Below are 24,570 nucleotides of genomic sequence, written 5' to 3'. Positions count from 1 at the left end.
CCACGTCAGGCTCCCAGCATGAGCCTGCTCCTCCTTCTGCCTGTGTCTCTGCCTCTGTGTGTGTGTGTGTGTTTCTCATGAGTAAATTAAAAAAAAAAAATCTTAAAAAAAAAAGAAATAAACTTTGAGTTAATTGTGATTAAAAAAACAAGCTATGGAGGCCATGAATTAAAGATGAGTCTTTAATGTAGTAATAATGTAAGAAATTTGACAATGATACAGATAACATCAACTGAAGTGCCTTAATATCATTCAATCCCTAATGATCACAACTGAATTAGGATTTAGTACTTTGTTTGGGTTCTACATTGACCTATGGAGTGCCCCCAAGAGAGACGAATGAATGTGATTAATTGCTGAATTTTTTCTCATATTTCAGGAAAACACTTTAGACTCCATTAAGCCTGGAGAGGACAAAACTATCACTGGGGGATAGTGATTACTTAGGAAAAGTTCAAATATAAAGAGGAAGATGATTCAGAGGAGGAAGAATTGTGACATATTACTTAAGACCATAGCAGAAACTGGGTTTGAATGGATCAGAAGGGACTTAAATTAAAGAGAACAAAGCACAGTGTTATGGATTAAAACACAACTTCTCGTTGCTATAAAAATATCTTCCCAGGAGAATTGGAAAATACAAAAGGGGAAAAAAAAGGCGATATCTGCCTGGACCACTAATGTAGATACCTACCTAAAGAGAAGTGAGTGAATTCAGAATTCCCTTCTAATCCTAGAATCCAAATTACCAATGATTAAAACTTCAGAATCTCCAGGCTGAACACCTCTCTGTTGAGACTTTACATATTTAAACCAGGAACAATAAATCATCTGTAGAATCCTATACAAAATCATTTAACTTGAAAATAGAAACCGAATGATCTCCACTCTTTTATAACTTGGTTCACACAAAAACAGAAAGGAATTTTTTTTTATTTTTTATTTATTTATGATAGTCACACAGAGAGAGAGAGAGGCAGAGACACAGGCAGAGGGAGAAGCAGGCCCCATGCACCGGGAGCCCGATGTGGGATTCGATCCCGGGTCTCCAGGATCGCACCCTGGGCCAAAGGCAGGCGCTAAACCACTGTGCCACCCCAGGGATCCTAACAGAAAGGAATTTATGCGAGAGATAGTTACAAGGAAAATTACTTACGACAAATAAATGCATGCCTATGAGACACACACATACACATATTCTGTAGATAGATTTGTAACAAAGGAAGAGTTTAGGATGGCATTCTGTCTTATTTTAGTTAAATGGGATACTGAGGTACATTTTTCTATTTTGCAAAAGGAAAAGTTTATTGAAATAAGACCTTTGGAATGTGGTGACTCTAATTTTTTTAGATTAAATAAAATTAGGGATCCCTGCGTGGCACAGCGGTTTGGCGCCTGCCTTTGGCCCAGGGCGCGATCCTGGAGACCCAGGATCGAATCCCACGTCGGGCTCCCGGTGCATGGAGCCTGCTTCTCCCTCTGCCTGTGTCTCTGCCTCTCTCTCTCTCTCTCTCTGTGACTATCATAAATAAATAAAAATTAAAAAAAAAAGATTAAATAAAATTAGATCATTTTTTACAGGCTATCAATCTGTTGCCATAGTTAACATTGCAAAAGGGCATAGAAGTGGAAAAATTTCAAGGAGACAATTCTTGGAAGACATGGAGGTTTTCTTTTTCTTTTTCTTTTTCTTTTTTAAGATTTTATTTATTTATTCATAAGAAGCAGAGAGAGACACAGGCAGAGGGAGAAGCAGGCTCCCTGCAGGGAGCCTGATGCAGGACTAATTCCCAGGACCTCGGGATTATGACCTGAGCCAAAGGTGGATGCTCAACCACTGAGCCACCCAGGTGCCCCAACATGAAGTTTTCTAAGCTAAGTTAGTATTATGTTTCCTCTTTCCTCTCTCACCAGGTCACCAATATCCCAATCTGCCCAACATGCCCTGTCTGATAGAGCAGGACACAATTTTGCAACAATATTACAGAATGAACTACAGGAATTGTGTGTCATTTTCTTGTTGGTCCTGTAAGAAATTGCCACAAACTTAGTGGCTTAAATCATGATGGTTTTTATGACTTCACTCATACAGGGAATATAAGAAATAGTGAAAGGGATTATAAGGGAAGGAAGGGAAAATGAGTGGGAAAAATTAGAGAGGGAGACAAAATATGAGAGACTCCTAACTCTGGGAAATGAACAAAGGGCAGTGGAAGGGGAGGTGGGCGAGGGGGGATGGGGTGACTGGGTGACCGGCACTGAGGAGGGCACCCCATGGATGAGCATTGGGTGTTATATTATATCTTGGCAAATCAAACTTCAATAATTTTTTTTTAAATGATGGTTTTATTGCCCTATAGATTTGGAAGTCAGAAGTCTGAAGTCAGTCTCATGGGTTAAAATCAAGATGCCATCAAATGTGCATTCTTTTCGGAGGGCTCTGGAGAAGAATTATCTCCAGGATTTTTCCACCTTCAAGAGGCTGCCCATATACCTTGACTTGAAGCCTCTTCCCAAACCAGCCACAGTGGGCTGGGTTCTTCTCAAGTCCTCTTTCTCTGATCTTTTTTCTGCTTCCCTCTTTCACTGTTTATCACTGCATCAACCTTGTAATTATATTCAGTCCACCTGGATAAATCCAGGATAATCTACCAACTCCAGGTTAGTTATTAGAAATCTTTTTTATTTTATTTTATTTATTTATGATACTCACAGAGAGAGAGAGAGAGAGAGAAGCAGGCTCCATGCACTGGGAGCCCGATGTGGGATTCGATCCTGGGTCTCCAGGATCGCACCCTGGGCCAAAGGCAGGTGCCAAACCGCTGCGCCACCCAGGGATCCCAGTGATTAGAAATCTTAATTCCATTTGAAATCCTAAGAGCACCCTGTAGTATAGCCTCACAAATTCTCAGGTTCTGGGGAATAGGACTTAGACATCTTTGGTTGGGGGAAATAGCTGCATTCTGCTTACCACAGACTAAATGGCAAATGCGCACACATATACACACCCAGGTGGGAAATTGTATCACAGTACCTACAGACCTACAGATAAGTGTGGAGATTCCCCTCTGCCTCAGTTGTAGATAAAAGACACCTCTTCTGTAAAACTTTGTATCAAAACTAGGGCTGCTGACTTGCATTTTAGCCAGATCCCTCACCTGGAGGTCATTCTCTAAATGACATAACCGAAGTAAAAGAAAAGAGGGAATTTACATACATCGTGAAGAATGACCCCTTTGTGAACACTCATTCTTCCTTTTGTTTCCTGACTTTAAAATTCACTAGAAAGATGATATGGTAGACATGGAGGGTATGAAAGAAATCCCCAACACCTAATCCCGTTGTAAAATGGAAAGACTTCGATGTTATTCAGCATATTATGATTTTTTTTATATATGAAGGGTTTTTTTAAAGATTTTATTTATTTATTTATTTATTTATTTATTTATTTATTTATTAATGAGAGTCATAGGGAGAACAACAGAGACATAGGCAGAGGGAGAAGCAGGCTCCATGCAGGGAGCCTGATGAGAGACTCAATCCCAGGACCCTGGGATCACAACCCAAGCTGAAGGCAGATGCTCAACCACTGAGCCACCAGGAGTCCCATTATATGTGAACTTAAAGAGCAAGAGTCTCATTGAATTATTTTACAGGACATGCTTAGCAATGCAAAGAAGCAAGAAGAAATGCATCTGCATTCAATTAAAGTGCTAGGTAGTGTCAATAAAGAGGTAGTCTTTGTGAGCAAATGACCAAGAACCTGATACATGTGAAGAGAGCTATAATGAAATAAATATTTTTGGTGGAGCTAAAAAAGCTGATCTACTTCATCTATTGTGGTTTTCTTGTTTTTCACTAGTGACTCTGCAGGATTCCCATCCAGACCACATGAAAATTAAAGGAAATGCTTTTTTTAAGTGTCTTTGAAAAGGCTGCAGTACCTTTGTCTGTGCATTTTGGTTGACTAGCATGTCATGTCACATACAATGATGTGAAATCGGTACCTTTTGTGATTGAGAGTCATTCATCACATCTAATTCCAGAGGATATGAAAAAGATACACTAGATGTTCCTGATTTGCTAGACAGAGACGATTTGACCAAATGTTAAGATAATGATAGTTTCTTCAGTAATTTATTAAAACTTGCTTTAATGGGTAAAATGGAATGTCACGCTGAGTGATAAATAATCTTTCTATCATGTACATCAGAACAGCATAGAGAGTATCACTTTTTGGAATCCTGCCCCAGACCTATTCTAGCATTCTTAAATCCAAATGCAGACCCATTGTCAGTTTCCTTTCAAAATTTTATAGCAACCAAGAAAATTTTGAATCCTCTATAAAACCAAATATATTCATGATCAGAGCTTTCTTTCCACATCCAAGGAAGATACGATTATACCAAATGACTTAGAATATACTGTCCTTTATAGCCTCGGGAGGAGCTGATATTTCTAAAACTGTCCACAGACATGGAAAAATGTACATTTCCCACATTCTGTCCACCCTGTTGTTGAAATATATTCAGCATGTATGTAAGATGCAAATTACTTTTTAATGTATCTCTTTATGAGGGGCATCGAAAATCAATGTTTAAAGTGATTTTGATATACAATCTAAGAAACATTGACAATTACAAAACTCACATATTCGCACTGTGAATAGTAATTTTTGTACAAGGTTTATTTTTCTATGTATAAAGATTAAGTCCTAGAACAAACAGTAAAAATCTGGTGGACAGTATATTTTCATTAATCTTACAGACTCATCCAATAACATGCTCTCAAGTAACGGATATCAGTGCTTTTTTTCATGTGGAAAATATTTGGGTGGCACAGATAATTAGGAACATAGCAAAACACAGCAAACTTGTGTTCATATAATTTCATTGTGTTTTCTTTAACATATAATAAAAATATCTTGGCTTTTACATCTAAGACAGATTGGTAAAATTATTAAGATTGCCCTAAAGCAGTTACTCAAGATTTAGCATCTGCTTAAGCTTCAGAGTGAAGTCTGTACTGAGCAGTTTCCTGCGTTTCCTGAGTACAACCCACCATCTAAACAAAACACCTACCTTGTCTTCAGAAAAGATTGTGGAACAGTAGTGAAGATTAGTAAAAGGCTAAGACGAATTCCTAAGTCATCGTCTTTTTCTTCTTCTTCTTCTTCTTCTTCTTCTTCTTCTTCTTCTTCTTCTTCTTCTTCTTCTTCTTTCTTTTAAATTGCAAATTACTTGTTACTTCCCTCGCCTTGCAGTAAATTCAGGATACAGTTGAAGAGATCCCATGGGCTTTGGTCTTACCTGCCTTACTTACTGTTTTGTGCTAGGTACAGTACATTGTCTACTGTTTATTACCTAAGTGAGGCTGGCCAATTAGAGTGGGTCCTTCCAAACTAAAAAGGCCCAAACCTTGGAGGAAGCTGTGCCATTTCACTGGAAGGAAAAGGAAATGGTGAGAAGCAAATGCAGCATTTGAGTATCTGTGTATGTGTGTGTATGTGTGGCAGTAGACTCATAGTTCAGGGTTTTTTTTTTTTTTTTTTAGTTCAGGTTTCAAAAGTCACTTTGGTCGGTAAATTCCACCTTCTGAATTTAAGCTGTCCTCCTGCTGCTCAGATGTGTTTGCTGGATCCCTTGGAGGAGTAATAGGGATAGCATTGCCGTGTTCTAGTTGTGAGATACTGGGGAGCAGGGAAGGTGAAAGAAATAAAGGGAACTTGAGATGGAGAAAAAAACGCTGACTCAATATCATTTTTTGATGTATTTTAAAGGATGGCTCAGGTGGTTAAGTATCCTTCTGCCTTTGGCTCTGGTCATGATCTTAAGGGTCCTGGGATCAAGTCCCACATCGGACTCCTTGTTCATCAGCCTCCTTGCTTCTCCCTCTCCCTCTGCCTGCCATTCTCCCTACTTGTGCTCTTTCTCTCTGTGTCAAATAAATAAATAAAATCTTTTAAAAAATCAAGTGTAAAGAATGAATATTGCTAATTTGGCCACTTACACGACCTGAGTAGATGCCACTGACTTATGACATTCAGTCAGTCTCTACTACTATAAAGTCATCAGAAAAAAACATGTCCTGAGGAGTTAACATCACAGATGCCTGAACCCAGTGAATCATGCTTTGCACTGGGCATCTTTGCCCATTAACCCTCCAACATCTGAACCTCCACTAGCTAAAGATTACTTTTTCATTGAAATACAGGAGTGGCTTCCTTTAACACCTTGTATCTTTCTTGAAATGTGTTTTCCTGGAAGGATATCTTAGATACACCAACTTGGGTTTAAAAGCTAGATAAGGGGATCCCTGGGTTGCTCAGCGGTTTAGCACCTGTCTTTGGCCCAGGGCGCGATCCTGGAGTCCTGGGTCCACGTCAGGCTCCCAGCATGGAGCCTGCTTCTCCCTCCTCCAGTGTCTCTGCCTCTCTCTCTCTCTCTCTCTCTCTCTCTCTGTCTATCATAAATAAATAAATCTTTAAAAAAAATTAAAAAATAAAAGCTAGATAAATTGAGATGGAAAACTGTATGTGAGTATATGTTAGTGATACTCTTAAAGTGTGTGACTAAGTTACTGTTGAATTTCCAAATTGAATTAAATATTTTAAATTTAATTTTAAATGTAACAAAATTTAACAATTTTAAGTTAACAAAAATGCTATATATACCCATTGGATTCTGGTCCTTTTCTTAGTCATATGTCTACCATCTATTACACTCTATTTCACGACTCTGACGCTCATTTGCTACCAGAGTGTAGGTTTCTGTGCTTCTACTAGAGATTTATTTATAAATTAATATCCCAAGTCATGATTGAGTTTTGTGACAACCTTACAAGATCGTTATTTCCTGATTCAAGGAAACTGAGTCTGAAAGAAGGCCAATAACTCTCTGAGGGTCACTTAGGTAATAAGCCCCATGTTTCAAAAGCTCATGCCAAGGCATGGTGAAAGCAGGCTGCCTTCAACAAGGGAAAGCTTTTCCTGAGCCAAAGAAACAGAAAGGTAACTCTTTTTATCAATTTACCTATACATCAGTTCTCTCAGGGCAAGTTGACTTTTCATCTCAATTAATCCAGATTAACTTTCTTGTAAAATCAAAATTCCCAGGATAGTTGCCAACTAATTCCTATTTGCGTGCTAGTAAGACAATCAGGACAAAGAGACTTATGAAATAAAAGTACTATGTTGTTAAAATACATTTATTAAACAGTTTTTTCCCTCCTTCACCTCCTCCAAGTAGAGAAAAATGATGCACCGTCAGTATCGATGTGTTCTTACTATACTATTACTCCTAGACCACCTTGAAGGGAGGATACAATAAAGGTTCATTTGTTATGTGCCTACAACAATAGATAGATTTAAATGGCTTTTTTCTATTACAGCATCCACAGCAGCTTTCTTTCTGTGTAACATAACATGATATACGCAAGCAAGGAGCAAAATTCCCAGTGTGGCTTATCTTTTTTCGGAAACAGTGACGTGAAGGAGTATTATGTTTTACTACTTGTCTTGGTTTCTTGTTTTGATCCACTTCATTGTAAATGGTGAGCCATTGTTCATTCTCTGCTTGCTTTTAATCTCAAAAAAAAAAAAAGGTAGTGGCCATCTGTGCACTTTATCAATAATTGAGCCAATTCAATTGGATTTTTCAGACATTTGCTTAATTCCATATTATGTATTATATTAGTTTGTTTTTCTGAATATTATATATATAGGTTAACTCCAAGAAAATAAATCCTCTAGAAACAAATCATTTCCAAAAGAATCAATTAGGAAATCTTTATGAGTATTTCGCTTAAATTATTACTGTTCTGGGGAGCCTGGGTGGCTCAGTTGGTTAAGCATCTGCCTTCGGCTCAGGTCATGATCCCTAGGATCGAGTCCTGCATCAGACTCCTTTCTCAGCAGAGAGTCTGTTTCTCTCTCGCCCTCTGCCCCTCCCCCACTCATTTTCCCTACCTCTCTTGTTCTCAAATAAATATATAAAATCTTAAAAAAATAAGAAAATAGAAATATAAAATAAAATAAAATTATTACTATTCTTGAAGCCAAACAACATAAGTGATAAAGTAGTGTACCTCAGACAATGATTTTCTCATACTAACCTCTGATTGCCAATTTTCTTTTAAGAACTTCTGATTGGTATTATTAAACTCCCATTTAGTTTAAATCAGAACGAGGTCAAGTAGAGCTTGACAAACATTTAAATGAAATTGATTAATAAAGCAATTTTTCATATAACTTAGGCAAAAGTCTTTTGTTTTTAAGGATACGTCTTGAGCTTCAATTATTATCTTAACCTTTTACTCAGTTTTGATTGCGTAGAGAAGGCAGGAATAATTGTATTAACAAAATAGCAGACTATCTACTGCTGCAATCTTCTGACAGCAGGCATGCTTATATAAATAAGTCCAGACATGCTAGGCTCAGGGGGATCACCGCCCATAAGTGATCAGTCTTCAAGTGGGAAGAGCTGACAAAAATGCCAACCTCTCTCCCCCTTTGTTAAATCAATATTCTTGAGTAGAACGTTAAAACTCCACTGATCTGCCTAGGAAAAAAACCTCTGCAGCAAAAGCTTAACAGTTGAAAATGATGAAGTATGGATTTGCCACATCCACACACCCATGCATTTTTCATTTTCAAGGAATCATAAAATGCAGTTTGTGATTTTCAGCAACTGGCATTGGGAATTTATTCAAGTGTACTGCATACATTGATATATAGGAAGCAAAAAGTAGTTTGAAAAAGACTGACGGAAACAGAATGTTGCAATACTTCTTTTACCCCAAACTAAATGTCTTCAAACATCACATGGGCTTCAAAGAAGGATAAAACCAAAGCTATTCACATTAGCATAAAATGAGTATATATTTGCTTTATTGGGGTCTCTCTGGTCAAACAGATTACTTAGCTTAGTGTGCCAGGCACCTGAAGGGAGACTAATCAAACATCTGTGTTTTGGATCAGTTCATGGAGTACGGCGGGGGGGGGGGGGGGGTGATAACTATTACAGTCTGAGGAAAAGTGATCAAAAGTGAATTAAAGATATAACAGACAGGAAATCAAGAACAATTATCAAGGAGCCAAAACAAAGTGATGTCCAGTCCAGAAAGTAGACAATGAAACAGAGACCAGAGGTCAAGTCCAGGCCTCAACAAAGGGGAGTTCCTGGAATCTACTGCACAAGAGAGCGAGCCATTCACATTGTAGACACAGAGTGATTTGTGCAGCAGTGAGTGTAGAATATGGAGATTCTGAGTCTCCCAACCAAGTCCTAAAGTGGAAGGAGAGAAACTCCTCTTGCATAAACCCACACTGGCACTCACGGTCACACACATGCATGTCCACATACGAGAGAGGATGCTCACACACACTCACCAGTGCTTGCAGGGGCATGGCTGTACCCTGTCTGGTCACACACTCTCACTGTTCTCTGCTGTCATCTGTCTGCCACTCCCCAAGGCCAGTCTCCACCGGGCAAAGGCAGAGTAGGACTGGAAGCATCCTACTATTCATGGCTTGTCCACCCTGATCTCCAGGGTTGATGAACAGGTAAAACCACATATGAGATTATGAGAACCTAAGGTAGCTGTCTCCAGGGTTGAACATGAACCCAGTACAGAGCTATTGAGGGTAATCCATAATATACTAACTTGAAAATATTCTATTTGAGGAAGGAGTGAGCTAGCAGAGACTTGGGTCAAGTTCATGGTCTCTATATTCAAGAAGAAGCCAGAGACCCAAGTGTGAATAGAAAAGACGGTAATGGAGAATTCGGCATTCATTGCAAGGAGCAGGCTGAGATGTGAAAATCCTTTCCTTAAGAGCTTCCTGTCTCAGCTCTACATGTTGCACAACTCTGGTTGTTTGTTTTAAATTTTGTTTTATTTTCTGTTCTTTAGATGTGCTCCCTCCTATCCCCAGGGCTTTTACACAGAGCCTTCCTTCTACTTGAGAAGTTCTCTCGTCAACCCCAATCTTTTATTTCTCCACAGAGATCCTTTCCTTCTTACTAAACACTTACAAATCCATTAGCTTCAGATCAAGCACCATGTTCTTGGAGCAACCCTCTCTGACAAGTCCAGGGGATGTCTGGGTCCCTTCTAAGGAGAATATAGAGTTCTTTCTTTCACATCTGTTTGTAGCCATATGTACATTGAGTGGGATGCTAATGACTGATATTATAGAGGGGTTGCAATTATTGATAATAAAAAAGTCAAGGTAATATCATGAGATTGAGTGGGTGGGGCGAATGAAAGACAAAATATTTAGAGGTCAAAGAATAAAAGAGCAGCCTACAGGAAAAGTCATGTCTATGGGTATTTGAATCACTGAGGAGTATGATAACGGCAATAGTTGGAACAGAGAGATAAAGAGTTGGGAGCTCAAGGAATTAAGTGCAGTTACTTGAGGAGGGGAGGTATGTGTCTACAAAATAAGGAAGTGGCTGCTATTGTCTGATGTAAGAAGGGTCCAAGGTGGATGAATTCATGGAAGAGAAAGGAACGATTGTCTAGAGGTTACAACAAGCAGCAGTGAAGGCACTTGTGTCACCAACTGGCCCCAGGTGGATGAGGAGTTGGAGAGACAAAACCATGAGAAGCTTTGAGAATGTTATAGGGAAAGCAGTTTCATGAAGAGAGAGTCAGATTTCAGTTACAGCAGGAAGACTAAGGGAATGATCAGAGAAGAGGCAAAAGATATGGTAAATTTTACTAATGACTGTCGTAGGTTTCCAGAAGCCTAGAGAATTAGTTTCACAAGTTGGGACATTGTGGGAGAAGGGGTCAGAAAAGTTTGGAGTGCTATAAGAATTAGAGGTCAAAAGATAAGCAATGGTCTACAGTCCAGAGCTTCTTTGGGTGACCACCAAGAGCAGGATAAGGTGTAATAAAATTAATCCTGGATATCCTCACAATCCTAAGGCTATAAACTCAAGGGTAGGGAGGACTGTAGGACATTCCCCGGAGCAGGAAGAGCTCTCATGTGTCCACTTGGTCCCTGCTAATGGAAGTGAGGGTTTCTGAAGTGATCATACTTTGAATATGGGGACAGTCTCAATCCCTGCCAGTAATGGTCTACAGAGATGCCAATGCAAACATGTGAGTGACAGACAGAGTCAGTAAGAGGTCTTATTTGGAGACATAGATTCCTTAGCTCTTGCTGATGGCAGCTTTCAGAAAGGTGACCATGAATAACGGAATCATTTCTACTTTGTTCTATATTTTGATGGCTTGGTGGGTGACTTCATTGTTTCAAGGTCCTTATTCTGTCCTTGGTGCTAAGGCTTGGTTTGAATTCGCCAAACACTATCCCAGAGTAAGAAGCTCAATTTCCTTTTCAACAACAGAAAGTCTTCCTTGGTCTGGCAGCTTATACACTGCTCTGTTTTTCACCTGCCACTCATCATCAAACCTGTCCTGCCTTTGGGAGACTGTTCTTACACCATGAGTAGCTTCCATGTAAACTGCTTATTTAATTCTCTTTTGCTTATTTTTCAAATCTTTGACTTGCTTTCCAATTAAACAATGCTGACAGAGATGCTGGACAACCAACTGGTTATTATTTCCTTCCAATTGATTATTGCCATATTTGATCCATCATGGATCAAATTCGATTCATGCTCTCAATATTCCACTGAGCATAAAGTGTAACAGACCCTATATTCCCTGTTTTACTGAAGTCACCTTGGCCATGCCCAGCTGTGATGAAATTTTTTTTTACCTGAACCGTCATAAACTCTCTTCTAAACATAGCAGACAGTACTACTTGGAGCAACACAGCCTGCTGTTTTTGTGATTAAAGTCTACCAAAAGCAAGCAAATGAATGACAACCATACCTGTGGTGTTATTTTTGTTGGAATCTGTATTTTCAGTATACTTTTTCTTTTGTTTTTGTTTTTTACTGATGGCTCTTTTGTCAGTAGAACTTGCTAACTCATTAAATTTTGTTGAACTTAGGTAAGAAATAAAATGTTTCTAATTTCTAAGCTTCATGTTTGAAAACATCTTTAACTGTTCACGTTACTTCCTATGACTTTATTCTATGTGCTATGTTACAAGATTTTGCCAAACATGGCTACCAACAATTTGCCATAACCCGTATAATTTATACATTTTATTGATCAATTTAGATAATATTTACTAAATCTGGAATTAGAGGCAAATATTAAGTGTTTTTTGGTTGGTTGTTTGTTTTTAATTCTTAGCCATAATCTTCTGGGGTCATCAAGCCCATGTAAATGGATCACTAAAGAAATTTAAAGGCACCACTGTTAATTTTCCCTAATGTTCCCAAATGCTTAATTGTGCATCTAATACCAGAAACACTAAAATATAAAGAAGAAAGAAAAAGAAAGAAAGAAAACTTATTTTGTGGGTGTTGTAAATAAATCAAGAAGTGATATAAACTGCCTTCACCGTTACTATTCAACCCAGTCTGGTCCTGGAATTTTATTTTCCAGAGACCAGGAATGCTTCTCCTCCAGATGGAAGTGGCTGATAAAGAATGTGGCATTAATGGCTCTATCTAAGTTACGACTAAGTTCTGTTTCCCCCCACTATTTTCTGCTTGGGATGGAAAAGAAGAGATGACTAGACTTCAATAATTCACCTGAAAAATGGAAGTAATAATTAAATTCAACTGTTTTCCTCCTTTATCAGGACCTATTCATTTATTCAACAAATATTTATTGAACACTATTCATCCATTTGACATACATTTATTCAGTGCCAACTATGTACGAAGAGCTCCTCTGCATGTTAGGAATACAATAATACCTGGAAACAAACATGATCCTTCCTTATAAGTAGCTTTGCTTTTTCCCCCAGAAAGAAAGAGTGAGGAGGAGGGCAGGGAGGGCAGAAGGACAGAGAGAGAGAATCTTAAGCAGGTTCCATGCTTATCCTAGAGAGAAGGCAGGACTCAATCCCAGGACTTTGGAATCATGACCTGAGCCAAAACCAAGAATCTAACACTCAACTGACTTAGCCACCCAGGTCCCTCCCTGTTAGTGTCTTGAAGTTTGGCAGAGAACACCACAGTGAAAAGAAAAATAAATGAACAGTTATGTCATGAAGTAAATGTTATAAAGGCAAGTTAAATAGTTGCTTGCCTGAAGAAGTGATGTTAGAACAGAGATCTAAAGGTGAATAAAAATTAACCAGAAGAAAAAAACATGCAAATGATCAGAACAAAAGCCCTGAGGTAGAAGGAAGCATGGCATAATGAAGGAAAGGAGAACATTAGAATGGAAAAGAAAGTCAAATAAACAGTGTTCGTAGTGACCACACCATGCAGTGCCTTGCAGGTTATTATTTATTCAAGGAGGAGGGAAAAGCCACGTAGGCTTTTGGTCAGGAGTCAGTGGTGGGAGGTGGGTGACATGATGAGATTTGACTTTGAAAAGATTCCTTTGGTGGTAGGATGGAAGGGGGGGCCTCTCAGGGGGGAGGCCACTCTGTAATTTAGAAGAGGGATGATGCTGGCTTGGAGGAGGAAATAAAGATTCATGAGGAGATTAGAGACATTGTAAGAAATAAGCAAACGTGTTGATGGGTTGGATTATAAGTGTAATAAATGGCAGTGGAAAGATGCTTTCATCCCCACCTAGATGATGGTGGCATTTACTAGGGTAAGGTACCCTGGGGGAAGAACACACTGGGTGGATATGGGAGGACAAGGTAGCGACTTTAGTGTAGACTGTTAATTTGAAGCACCCATAGAGAGATACTGAGTGTGTAGTGAAATTATATTCAGATTTCAGAAAGTAGGTCTGGCCTGACAATAAACATTTGTGACTCATTGTCAGATAAGTGATGATTGATTGAATCCATGGATGTGAATAAAATTGTTTAGGGAAACATAAAATGAGCTGTGAAGGGGGCCCAGGATGGAGCCTTGGGCAACTCCTAAATGTGAAATTCTTTCAATTATTTTCTCCCTTCACTCCATCCTTGCCTTTCCGCGCGTGGGCATGCACACACGCACACACGTGGATGTATACACATGCAAACTCACCCCTGTGCACACACATGCGTGCACACATACACACACATGTGTAAACTTATGCACACATGTACACCCACACACCTAACTTCAGAAGAAGGGCTCAGCACCATTTCCATCATTCCCCAAATTTTTCCATCTGAGGTGGGGCTATTGCTTGTCAATATATTTTTAAGGCCAAATCATTCTAACTAGAGCAAAATTAATTCTAACCCATTTTAATCAAATATACATTTGTTATAATACTGTTTTCCTTTCTCTAATGTGATATAATTTATTATCACATTTAGGGGTAAATTTCCCTTAGAAAATTGTTAAGATCTGTAACCTATTTTCCCATGGTGGTGAAGGAACACCTGGAGAGTACAGTAAATGGGACTTATCACTTCTTTGAGGATGAGAGTCATCATTTGTCTCTTTGCTCTTAACAGAAAAAAAAATTAATTAATAATGCCCATGTTGAGTTCAATTCAAAAGATTTCGATCAACTGTGAAATGGAGTGTTAACAATACTGACCACTAAACTCTTTTCATGTCCTCACCCCACTGCCTTCTCTCCAGCTTCTTTCTTCTTCTTTCTTTGCTGAGCCCAAATGCAATGTTTAAACTTTATCAATTTCAAATGAATTTTAACAGCCAGGCTTCGCCATGGATGTGTGTCTTCTGGCCCTGCTTGCACAAGTCCTGCTACTTGGAATGCCCCTTCCTTGCTTATTCGCCTGGAAAAGTAGTAGCCACGCTGCCCTGCCTCAGGTCTTAGCTTGGGTTATACTTCTGTGAAAACCCCTCATCCCCAGGGTGGTCCCCGAGATGCCCCTACCCCACTATGTACTTGTTACATCTTTTATAGCCTGTCATGCTCATCCTCATTGCCTTATGGTTAAATCAGTGTGTTTTCTTTTCAGTTTCTCTGTAAAACTGTGGTAACGCAAAGGCAGGAATAAGGACTTCCTTATTTTTTGTATCTCTAGGACCTACTGTTTTTGTTTGCATATCATGTGACTCCAAAAATATTTTAAAATAATCAGATAGCATAAGAAACCATAGAGTTGTATAGAATATTTGGTCCAGTCTCTGCCTTAAAGGTGACAAACATTCAAGGCTTGGAGTGTTTAAAATGATTATTTTTTTTCCTAAGGGAGGGAAAACAAAATGCTCACTCTCACCTTGTTTAGGAGTTTTAAAAATAAAAATCCAGGGATGCCTAGGTGGCTCAGTGATTGAACTTCTGCCTTTGGCTCAGGTCATGATCCTGGGGTCCTGGGATCCAGTCCCACATCAGGCTTCCCGCAGGGAGTCTGCTTCTTTCCCCTGCCTGTGTCTCTGCCTCTCTCTGTGCCTCTCATGAATAAATAGATAAATAAAATCTTTTAAGAAAATCAAGACAATCATTTGTTCACCTATTGAACAAATGTATGTTGTCTGCTATGTATCAGCCATTGTTCTAGGCTCTGAAAAATATCATTTAAAAAAATGAAGACAGAGAGAGAAACATGGTTTTTATGACTTTCATGAGGTACAGTGAAGAAGACATAACCATATGAAAGAATTATGCAAATAAATGTTAAATTAAAACTATGGCAAGAACTATATAAGATAGTTGATGGAAAATTACTGGGTGCTATGGAAATATTTACTAGTAGTTCTGAGGCTGTTATTTGAGGGTGGCAGGGAAATGTCCATGGGGAAGTGGTAATTCAATGAGTTTTGACAGAAAGATAAGAGCTAACCAGGGTGAAGGAATGGGATGAGGAATGTGGGGAGGACCATAGAGAGGAAAGGAAGGTTGCCTTTGTGTAGCAGTCAGTGTTTGGCTCTTCATCCTAAGTGCAATGACAAGCTTTTAAAGCCACATCTTCTTAAGTGGCACTCTGAGATACTTAAAAATGTGATCACAAGAGTTAAAATGTATACACAGTAAGATCTACTTAGTATAAGTTGAGATGATAAAAACCTTTCTGGATGCTTGATTGTCTACCAAATGGGTGTAGGAAATGTCTACGATCAAACTGCTCCCCTGAGGTGACAGTGGCCTACCTCCACGAGAAAACATTGAGGAGTAGAGGTCTATGGGGGATCTCTTGCGATTTTAAAAGGCATATAAACCACATTTTGAAAAAATAAAATATGAGCTTTCCTTCCTAAGCTGTAGAACTTTTTAAACTCTGTTCGCCTCATACCTTCAGGCAGGAAGGAGGAAATGCAATATTGGCAAAAAAATTCACTAGAGTTGGCCGGGAATGATGTGTTTCTGGCACTCTGAGATACTTAACACCTTTCAGAATAGAGGAAAAAAGTGCTTTGAAAATGTTTCAGCAAAGCACACATGGAGAATATTCTTGATCAAGACAGGCTGTCAGCACCATGTTTTACCACTGCTGTGCCCCCACCCAATTCCATCACTAAATATATTGTGTTATTCTCTCCGATGGGGTCAAAAGTCTAAGAATTGACTATGGTTTCTGCCCTGTCTCAAGTAAATTTATTTGCAAAAGCTGTAGGAAAGGATTTTCTTTCAAAAGCAAACCAACATGTAGGTATGTATGGTATTTAATTAGACAGTAAAGATGGTACTACATCAGCAATCTTCCAGAACATCCACATGAGTTTAGAAAAATAGGTTCAGATGAAATAAAGTGTTTTTCTTACCCGGGTCAGGCTCACAATCCCCCTCTATCTTAGAGAACTATTCTGAAACACATCACTATAGTAATAGCTTGATCTCTTGATTACATCGGGATTTATTATCCACCAGTGTACATCTTTACAATAAGAGAGCTGAAATCTAGTGTGTTGGAATTCATTGATCAAACTGGTCACATTTGCTAAAATTGTCCAGAGAGTGCTAGACAGCACTTCAAATTTGGTCTGATAGATGTAGCCCAATCTTCAATGGCAAACGTTTGGAAAATGATAAACAGATGGGAGTAATCAAATAAGAATGGACACAACTTGCATCTGTTTTGAGGAGCAGTTGTGATTTAAGTGAAAAGAATGTTGGACACGGAATCAGCACATCTGGATGTGAATTTGAAGTCTGGTTCACTTATTAGATGCTTAATTTGAACCAACTCACTTAACCTCTCTAAACTCCAATACTCCCTATTGTAAAATGGTGTAGCAGTGCCTATCTCGGAGTGGTTTTGTAAAGACTAAATTGCTTTAGCATATTAATGTGCCCAGCAAGAGCCTGGGGTACAGTAAGCTTTCAATGACTGGTGGTTGAATCAAAATGGCATGAGTTCAACCTGAACATTGGGAAGCGTGAATTTTTCTGGATGAAACTAAGATATTGCTTTGTAAAAGGTGAAGGGCAATGGCTGAAGTGGGTGGCCAGCCTGTGCCAAATGATGTTTTGAGGTCTTGATAGAGTGTTTGCAGAATGCCTATTCTCTCTGGGTAAGATGAGCCTTTCCAACCTCACACCTCATGTTCTCAGTGTCATACTGGGCCACTCAGAGCCCAAAGAACCTCCCTAAACTCGTGAAATTATTTGTTCCAGTGACCATGGATGAGTTTCCCTGGAAAAGAGAAAAATTGCTATTCCAAGGAATAATCAAAGGTAATCCAATCTCAGTAACAGTGACTGTACCTATTGCTGTACAGTGCAAAGCATGAAGTACATGCTGAAACAAAACCATAAATAAAGTTTTATTTGATCTTTGAGGTAAGGAATTTACAAGAAAGGTGGGGTTTTCAGGGGCATGGTATTGTATTTGAAGAGCAGAGTTTCACATATATGGAGATGTCCAAAAGCATCTAGAACTGAGCGTTAGAACAAGTTAGCAGAGTCACAATATTAGAACAAAGAGCTTGTGAAAAAAAAAAAAAGAAAGAAAGAAAGAAAGAAAGAAAGAAAGAAAGAGAAAAGAGCTTGTCCAAAGCAGACATTTCCAATGCGTTTTTAGTGCTTTCTTTCTTTTTTAAGTTATTTGTTTATTTATTTATTTACTTACTTACTTACTTACTTACTTATTTTTTATTTAGAGTGGGGGAGAGGGCTGGCTGGAGGGAGATGGAGAGTCTCCAGCAGATTCCCCACTGAGCATGGAGCTTGATGTGGGGTTTCATCCCAGGACCCTGAGATCATGACCTGAGCTGGAATCAAGAGTCAGATGCTTAACCAGCTGAGCCACCCAGGTGCCCCAAGTGGTGTCTTTGGTACTTTCAGTTTCCACTTTTCCCTCCCTTTTATCCATTTTTCTCTTTTCACCTAGAAATCCTAGACACCTAACACCTGCATTTGTAACCTATGCTCTGGTTCGTCTAATCAGAAAGGAAACCTCCTCCATAAATTCAATTAGATTAGTGTTACACCCCCCACCCCAACAGGAGAATTTGGACTCCAGAAGAGGAAGCACTAGAATAGAAAATGAAACAAACCATACTCCGTAAAATTTCAGTGTCCATAAAGAAGGACATGTGTGGGAATCGGGTAAAGATGGCAGGGAGGGATAGAATGCTTTCCACCATGGCCCTGTTGGTGACTGGCTACTTGTCCAGGAGTAAACTGGCCGTGTGCCTTTGCATAGTGATGTCTGATAACAGGTGAATGTAAAGGGGCAAATGAAGCCACCAAATGCTCCAAAAAATGTGCTTCTACTTTTTTTTTTAAAAAAGATTCCAGGTTGATTTGGCAGCCAACATTAGGAATAGGGTTTCAGAAGAGGGTAGGAATGTAGCTGGTGTCCATGACCTATTAGGTGCAATGGAAAGCCGTGTTTGAGGAGTTGAGGGGGGCAGATAGGATGCAGAGCGAGAACCCCTTCTGAATGTGAATCCCACATTCCAAATTTGTTCCCAGAACACCTGACAGAAAAAAAAAATTCTTACATTTCTATGATAACGGGTTGAGATTCAAACGAACTTTATTTCCTTGCCCTTCATTGCTAGTATCCATGCACTTCATTAAACCACTGTCATTTTTTTTCCTCCAGAGATGACTGCTTTTCAGTTCCAGGTGAAGTGACAGCTAAATATAATGGAGCATAAATCAATCTGCAAACATCTGCTCCAGGGGCCTTTGGAAGGGAAGGTGAGAAAGTATACATACATATGTAGACTCTCTGTAGCAAGACTGGATTTATTGAGATGCTCCCCACATCCTTTCAAGAGTCCAGGATTCAAAAAAGTGTCTACAATGAAACAGGGGGAAAACCTGCATATTCAGTATCAGACTTTCAAATCTTTGCAGCAGGAAGCATGGCATTAAAGTTGCTCATGAAGCTTTCTAGTGGAAGAGGTGATCTTGTGTGTTTGAGTGAAAGAACATAACCTAAAGCATATGTAAAGAGTAATATTTAACATAAGAATACATTATTAAAAATATGTTAAAAAAACATGGTTCTCCTAAGGAAAAATATTACAGGAAAATGTATGACTAGAGCTCAAGTTTAAAACTCAAATATCAACATTCACATTTTCTTTCTTCCTTTTTTCCCTCTCTCCCTCTAAAAAGAAGACAATGCAGAAGGTTTCAAAACTGCAATTCTCACAAAAAGTTTATGATTATTTTTCAGTGATACCACTAAAAATGATGTGCATTTAATTTTTATTTCTTTGCATCAGCATGCTAAAAATTCAATCTGTAAGCATTAAAAACTTTCTGAGTTATTGAAAATAAATGCTAATACAAGGGAAAATTGCAAGCATGATACAATGTAAAGGTAATACATTTTAACACGTGTTATTCTGGTGTGCTGAATCATAGAAGTTGGGCTCATACACTGCAGGTATAAAAGCCCTCAATATGTTTGTTAGAAAATATGGAGGCAACTCAGGAGGGTGCTTTGCTACAGAGTATGTATTTTATGTTTGTCTTCCTAAATCTTGCCAATAGTTATTAGTTATAAACCTCAAGACAAATTTGCAATAGAATTTTCTGTCTTTACTAGAAAATCCAATTGGCAAAAATCTTGGCTGGTAGACAGGGCTTGGGGGTTACCCAATCTTTGGGTTTGAAATGAGTTTGGAGTAGATACCTATGATTACTTATTTTTAAATCAAGAGTATACTAGTACTATAAAGAAGAGAAAGTAAGTACCCTGCAGGATACATATCATAAACCAAGAGCAAAGACATGTTTCTTATCCCTGGATTGAGTGAGGCATGCCTCTTGTACCATTATAACTGCCTCAACTCTCATGATCATCGTGTGTATGAAAACTCATGGTGAGGGGTAGGGTACACCCGGGTTCTAATCCAATGTTGTCAGATCCTGGAGAAGTCATTTATTCTGATTCCTCAAGTATAAAACTTAACAGCATGATTTTTGTTATTGTCAACTGTGATACAATATGTGATGCCCTGATCCGATGTGGACCATTAGCAGCTATTAGCTCTTATCCCCTGATTAGGTAATTATGTGAGGTGATGGCTGTATTAACTAACCTTATTGTAATCATTTCACAGTGTATGCATGTATCAAATTATCAAGTTGTATATACCTTAAATATACATAATGTTGTATGTCAAATATATCTCAACAAACCCTGAGAAAAAGACAAATAAATAAATGAAAGCACTGATTTCACATTTAAAAAAAAAATTGGTCATACTTGCTCTCAAGACACACAAAAAGAGAAACTGTTCAGCAAGTACGTATTCAGTACCTGTGGTGTGTTAGAAAATGTGCTGAGTACCAGGGATATATTTGTAAAGAAGAAAAGAAAGAAATAACATTTATTTAAGAGTTGCAGATACTGATCTAGATATTCTACATTAAATCCTTGCCCTCCAGGAACTTACATTTGGGTGGCATACAGATGAGAACATTGGCTGATGCAGTACAGTGCAGTGAGGGCCAAGAGAAGGTTTTCTCAATGGCAAAGGGATCATATTCCCTTGGGCAGTTAATCAGAACTTGGGAGGAGCAAGATTTCTGAGACAAGATGGTATCAATGTGAACTACTTATGGGAAAGAGAAGTCCTCACCCTCTGAACTTCTGAATGCTGGGATAAAAGCCGTAGCATGAGAAGCAGATTGCACACTTGCCACCCTTGCAATGCTTTCTCTGCCCCAGTGGCTTCGGTCTTGACCACGACTTGCTTTGGTCAATGGAGTGTGAACAGTTTTTCTGGGAACACAGGCTGTAAATATGCCTGTGCGGTTTCACTTGGCTTTACTACTCCTGCTATGTATCATGATACAAATGTGCCCAAAGATGCTCACAGTGACTACGTGTGGAAAGGTCCACAACCTGATCTGAAGTAGAGCTCTCCTGTTCAACTCATAGACCTGTCCACAGAGAACATGAATAAACAAACAAAAACATGTTGCTCGTTAGAAACCCTGAGATTTGGAGATTTGTCTATTATGTAATTTTTTTTACAGGAAAGAACGCTGACTCATAAAAATCTTGTCCTGAACAGATATTCTTTATTCTTTCCATTTCTTTAAGGGTGAGGCTAGGTGTCATGTCAGAGAGCAGCAAAAGTTAGTTCTATCGAAGGCTGTGGCACAGCTTAGGTATTCCACTCAGTCAGAAGTTCAGGATTCTCCTGGACTACACTCCTTAGTAGCAATTCAGTTATCAGATGATATTAACACCATGTTTAAAAGTATGTTTTGAAGTCAGCCTTCCTTGAAAGGAACCTTAATTCTGCTACTTCCTAGTCAAGTAAATGTGGGCAAGTTACTTGTCTTGATTTGCCTTTCTGTTTGAATTTGCATATAGCAAGAGAAGTTTCTTACTAATAAGGATTATGATAGTGAAGATATACTGTTCGGTACAGTTTTGTCAAATAGTAAATTGTCTAAAAACTGGGCATCACTACACGATCATGACTTTTCGACTCCCACCTCCAGTAGGATTTTCAGGATGTTTCATCCAACTTTCTTCTTCAGTCCATTATATTTCTTGTGATATTTTTGTGCCACTGTGGCTTTTTAGTATTCCTGGGATGGTGGTACCCTAAGGAGTGCCTGGATTCCTACTCTTGAATTTTGGCTGACCTGCAGAGACCTAAACATCCTTAACAACTTGAACTTATTTTTTAATAGACAATGCTAATACCAGGTAAAAGCTGGGTAGACTCTTGAGAAGACCATACTCTCTGAGATTAACTTCAGCTTCTTGTTGCTTTAGAAACCTCTGCAAAGAAGAAAAGAAGTGGTTGTAGCTTTCTCTAATGGAAATTTTTTCCCTGGCAAATACACTCTTTGATTGCATAGCAGCATTTAATTCACAAAATGTCAGGGAGAAATACTGCTAGCTCATTTGGCCCTCCACAAGGAACTGTTTTGTCTAAGATCGGGTATCTTAGTCATCAAGGCTTTTTATTAATGTATATTTCTAGGCAGCCACATGTAGCAACCACGTGGCAAGGTTATGTTTCAGAAACATGGCTGTCTTATAATAAAGATGTTTCCTTCATGAGGTAATGTTCCTGAATTATATGCTGGGTAATCCATGATCCACTAAATCCATGAGGTAATGGGTCTAAAATATGTGCCATAAACCACAGATTTTTTTTGATGGGAAAACTGGACATGGATTATTCTATTTCCCTGAATATCAGAGTGGTCAGGATGACTAAAACTGACTCCCCCTCCCCACTTTTCCTCTTTTCTTTCACAAAGATAGACAAAGTAAAAACTCCCCATTATCTCAGAAGGAAAAAGTGATTTATTAAAAAAATCTTCCTGCAAAGAAAGAAGGAACCACAATCTGACAGTTTGAGATGTAGGAAAGTATGTTGTGACAAATCCCCCTCCCCAACCGGCACACATTTAAACCATTAATATGAGTTTTTATCTGTTAATTAAGTTACAGAAATGAGGATAAATCTTCACTTTGAAAGAAAAGGCATTAGTATAAAATCAGGACCAATGATTTCAAAATGAACGTATCTTTCCTTAGAAAGAGTCACCATACCCCTTGCCAGTGACTCTCCCTTCTGGAGGCACAAAACTGAAGCTACTTTAAACGCAAATATATAAACATGTATGCACATATACTTCAAGAATCTTAGTAACCAACTGGCTTAAACCCTTCATTTTGTAGATAATGAGACAAAGAGCTAACATTTTTAAATGCCATCTGTGGTGGTTTTAAAATACATCCATAATTTTTTTATAAGCTCCCCTCAAAAGATAGAATCTAATTATTCTGTCCTTGAGAGTAAGACAGACTTAGAGACTTACCTCTAAAGAAGAGACTGCAGCCAAAATAACAGCACATGACTTGTAAGACGAGGTCATAAGCGGCATTGCAGCTTCCTCCTAGCTTGCTCTCGGATTGCTTACTCTGGAGGAAGCCAACTGCCATGCCCGTGTCTGTGGAAAGTCAGCGAAGCGTGGCAGGCAGGATTCTATGGTCCTCAAGCTTCCCACACCCTGGTTTACGCATCCTGTATAATCCGCTCCCCTTGAATATGGACAGGACATAGGAATGGGATTTTGGATTACTCTCAGGACCATTATGGTTCTACAGAAAAGATGATAGATATTCATTCCCATGGTTATGTTATTTAAGACTGCCATAGCAGACTGGAGAGATTTTTTTGAGGAAGTAAATTGTCATGCTCTGGCGGGGGGTGGGGGGAAGGATGGTGGTGGGGTGGTGGTGGCATGTGACTTTGAGTAAGTAAGCTGCTATGTTATGAGAGGGCCATGTGTCTAGGACCTGAGGATAGCCCTCAGGAGCTGGGAGAGATGGCTGGCCAACAAGATGGCTTGGCCAGCAAGAAGATACGGACCTCATTCTTATAGCCACAAGGAGCTGGATTTGTGTGAGCATGGAATGGGACTCTGAGCTTGAGATACAGCCTAGCCAACATGCCAATTTCAGCCTCAGGAAGGAACCCAAAAAGAAGACCCCATTTAACTTGTACCCTGCCTTTTTACTCATGGAAACTGTGAAATAGTAAATTTGTGTTGATTTAAGCCATTACATTGGGAGCAATTTGTTACAAAGTGGTAGAAAATTTATACAGAAGTAAACTGAGGTCTCCTGCCAGTAACTGGCACCGTGTGAACCAACCTTCTTGGAAGAGCATCCTCTAATGTTCTCAAGCACCCAGAAGACTGCAATTCTGGCTGACATCTTAACTGGAACTGCATGAGAGGCCCAAAGCTAGGGCCACCCAGCTAAACTGTTTATGGATCATGTTTTTATTAATGTTTTTTTAAAGATATTTTAGGATGTTTTGAAATCTCCCTAGCCTGATGGGGAGAGGCTATCTCTCAGGGCTAGCTAATTCCAACGGATAACAAACAACTCACCTGCCATCACAAACACGTTGCACCTGCAACTGACCAATCTTGAATCCACACTACTCACTACCTCCTTTGTGTAACTCTCACACACCAAGCCAATATTTCTCCTGCCTTGAATCAACCTAGGGCCAGGTACCAGACAACTAAAGACCACCCCTACAGCTCACAGCCCACTGATATTCTACTGGCCTATCCTAAGCTTTATCCCTTGTCCTGCTTTGTTTTTCCTGCAGAAAACACAGTAGAGGCTCTACTTTCTCCTTCCCCTTCTTTCTGCTTCCTGCCTGAATCTGTGCTTCTTCTCCATGCAGCCCTGCATGGTGCGGCAGACCG

This window comes from Vulpes vulpes, chromosome 12, assembly GCF_048418805.1.
Source record: "Vulpes vulpes isolate BD-2025 chromosome 12, VulVul3, whole genome shotgun sequence".
NCBI classification, from domain to species: Eukaryota; Metazoa; Chordata; class Mammalia; order Carnivora; family Canidae; genus Vulpes; species Vulpes vulpes.
Note: the sequence above shows the minus strand (reverse complement) of the source record.